This window comes from Loxodonta africana, chromosome 1 (assembly GCF_030014295.1).
Source record: "Loxodonta africana isolate mLoxAfr1 chromosome 1, mLoxAfr1.hap2, whole genome shotgun sequence".
Classification (NCBI taxonomy): domain Eukaryota; kingdom Metazoa; phylum Chordata; class Mammalia; order Proboscidea; family Elephantidae; genus Loxodonta; species Loxodonta africana.
In genome coordinates, this window is record NC_087342.1 from 81129901 (window position 1) to 81133386 (window position 3486).

General features: G+C 42.3%; 1 non-coding gene across 1 annotated transcript; it reads left to right on the forward strand.

Annotated features, from left to right (window-relative positions):
• Window positions 1-824: 824 nt before the first annotated feature.
• On the forward strand, window positions 825-896 carry TRNAP-UGG (transfer RNA proline (anticodon UGG)). The gene has a single exon. It is a non-coding gene; the product is annotated as a tRNA-Pro (tRNA).
• Window positions 897-3486: the final 2590 nt, after the last annotated feature.

Sequence of the window (3486 nt, forward strand, 5' to 3'; positions counted from 1 at the left end):
TGGTGAAGGCAAGTAACTTTCATTTGAAGTATCTGTTGGCTAGTGTACCTTGGAGTCGACTACCAGAGTGGGAAGATCCTAGAACCAGAAAGGGTTATTCAGACTACAATCCAGTTAACCTTCTCATTGTGACAGCGCTAGACAGTATCCACATGAATGGTTTCAGAATGGGTGGCATTTAACCCAATGGCCTCTTTCTAGGCAACTCTTAGGGTTTTTATTTTTTGCTTTTTTTTGGGGGGTGAGGGAGAAGCCCCACAGAAAAAAATATCAGTTTGCTTTTATGAAAACAAGAGTCATCACCAAGCTAGTCAGCCATCAGGTGGTGTAGCTCAGTCGTAGAGAGCGTGCTTCGCACTCATGGGTTTTCTGCTTCAATCCCTGGCACCTTCTCTTCACTTTATAGCAACCCTCATCCTCTCATCTCTTTTATTATGTTTGCTCTTCTCACAAGAAAAGGAAGCCGAAGGTCCAACTGGTTGCTTTTAGCTTTCTCCCATTTCTGCTTCCTGGGGCTTAGTATATGCCAGGGCAGGGCGTCAGCAAAAGAAAGACAAGAAGGAAGGGAAAGAAAAGGAACCAGTCCTTACCCCAAAGCAAGAAGGATTTTGCCAGATACAACTAGTACATAAATACTGGGTTTTAGTTAGCGTATCATGGAATATCAGGGTAGAAAAACAAGGACGGAGAGAAAGGAGAAAACTAAATGGCCCAAAGAAGATTTTTTTAGTTCTTTTAATCATCTAAGCAGTCTTACCTGCTCAGTCAGACTAGAGGAATCCTTAAAGCTCTTTCTCCTGACCGTAACAATAACCTAAGGTGGTGGCTCGTTGGTCTAGTGGTATGATTCTCGCTTTGGGTGTGAGAGGTCCCGGGTTCAAACCCCCGATGAGCCCTTGCTTTCTTCCATTCATTATTGGAAACCCTGGTTGTCTAGGGATTAAGAGCTAAGGGTGCTAATCAAATGGTCAGCAGTTCAAATCTACCAGGCGTTCCTTGGAAGCCCTAAGTGGCAGTTCTACTCTGTCCAGTGGAGTCGGAAGCGACTCGACGGCAATGGGTTTGGTTTTTTGGTTTCGCGCACAGTGATTAAGAGCTCAGCTGCTAACCACAAGATTAACAGTTTGAGTCCACCAGCCTCTCTTTGGAAACCCTATAGCGCAGTTCTGCTCTGTCCTATAGGGACGTTACGAGTCGGAATTGACTCAATCGCAGTGGGTTAAAATGGCCCTTTCTTAGGATCCTTGACAAAGCAGTCAGTGGTGGATGCGTGATTAGACGACCTTGAACAACCCAAAACCACAGCGATCAAGAAACGCGGAGGCACTTAACACCAACATTGAGTAGAATATCCACATTCGAGCGACGGACTCTACCAGCGGCCACAGTGGTTCAGTTCGAGAGGAGATTAGCCTTAATATTTTAAAAGTTTTCTTGTGCGATTCTGGGTTTTATCAGGCTCGTTAATCTGGTTTATCGTAAAACGACTTTCATTGGAGGTTTTGAAACACCCTCTTGTAGAAAACATCCCATATTGCACACACACCTAGCTGAAATAAAATGCCATGAGAAGTGGCAAGTACCTAATTAAAATTCCTTCCCTTCTACATTTCTTACATTCGCCTACAGAATTCCAGTTTCTTGTCTTTAGAACTTCAAATAAAGTCACATAACATGGTCATTTCACAGCACACCAAGATTTCTGAGGGAGATGCAGCCAAAGGACTATGTAGGGGGGGTGAGGAGAGAGAGGGCTGAGAAGGGTAAGAATAGACAGATCCATCTCAATTGCTTTTGTTTCCTAAAATAAACACTCTCCATTGGAAGCCAATTCAAGAAGCTTCTACTTTTTGCCATAGGAGAAATAAGGCACCAAGAAGGGGCTCCAGCTTTCAATCACCTGACCCGGAATCAGAGGCCTTTTCCATCTGGCCACGGGACCAATACCCTAAAGAAGTAGTCGAAATCTCAAGGGGACGTGTTACCAGGGAGCATTCAGTTTCTGTTTTCCAATGTTTAACTTGGAAATTGGAAGAACACTCAACAACATTCAAAAAGGAATCAAGTAGCAGTTGAAACCACTGAAAACAATTACATAGAATTAATAAACTGTGCAATGATCAGAAATGACCTATTTTTTCAAGGGCACTCCTCTAAGACACTGATAATAATGATGCTTTTGGGTGGAGAAATAAGAGCCAAGAAGAAAACTCTTCAATAAAAGCGTGCAGATGACAGCAAGAGGAGAGGAGCCTCCAAAAGTTGGTACATTCAGACCTTTCCCGTCTCAAAGATAAGATGGCATTGCTTTGAGGAGAAAGGTCTGGAAGCTCAAACAAGAGCACCTCCTGCCAGAAATGCCCCTTTTTTATGCCAGGAAAATGTTTTATTTTAATCTGTTCATAACATAGTTTTTAACAATTTCATCCTCTATCAACAAGTGGAAGAATCACATGGAACTAGGGAGTAGGTCCCAAACCTCACTTGGTAAGTGGTCCAGAGGTCTGATGGGTAATTTGGTGGCTTCCAAATTATTTCAAGTGGGAGAAGTGGGCCAAAATACCTTGGAGGGGCACTTCTCTCAGTGAAATCCTAGCCCCTCAGATATTTTGCTTAAAAGTCATCCCTGAGTTCTCTTGGTATTGATTCACAAATGAATCCAAGACAGTTTTGTATGACCCACCCCCGCCTATAGGAGAAAAGAGAAATCCACAAATTCCGAAAGTACAGCAATTACAAATTCTCTCAGTTTTCACATAGCCTTTGTTTCTTGGAAGTGCTGAGTTTTTTTTTTTTTTAAGAAATAAACAACACTCTTTTCCCAGAGGAAATATTCTGTCTTTCCTCCCCAGAGAGATTAGTCTTTCCTTCATAGCAAAACTTCCCTATTCATTCCCAGATTGACTGTACAGTATTTTCTCCAGGCTTTGCTCAAGTCTTACGAACTATCTTAAATCATACTCTGGACGATATGTCCTAATGTACATTAATTCATAAAGATAATTATCCTCTTCCTTTGGATGTGGCGGCAAACAGTGAATAAAGATATGACGGAGGAGAAGGAAGAGGAACAGGAGAAAGAAACTAAGAAGAAGGAGTGGCTCACATTGGTGAACAAGGTACATCCTTAAGAAAGATAAGCACAGAGATGGAGAAGATTAAACCCAGGCTCCTTTGCGACCCCATCATTTTGATACATTCTCATACATCTTCAAATTCTCTCCAACTCTTTTCTCCTGTTTCCCAAGGCTGCAAGAAAGATGTACAAGACAATGCAGAGAGATACGAAAAAGAGTAGCATTCGTGTTGCTTCAAGAAAAATAGGTGCAAGTGGGGAAATAAGGAACAAAGGGATAAATTCACAACATTTGGTAAGTATTGAAGACCTCCACATCTATCCGTGCCGTCAGAAACCTGGCAGTGCTCTGTCTTGGGGTCGTGCTCTGGTTGTTAAAATTTAAAGAGATACAAGGCAAAGACAGAAGA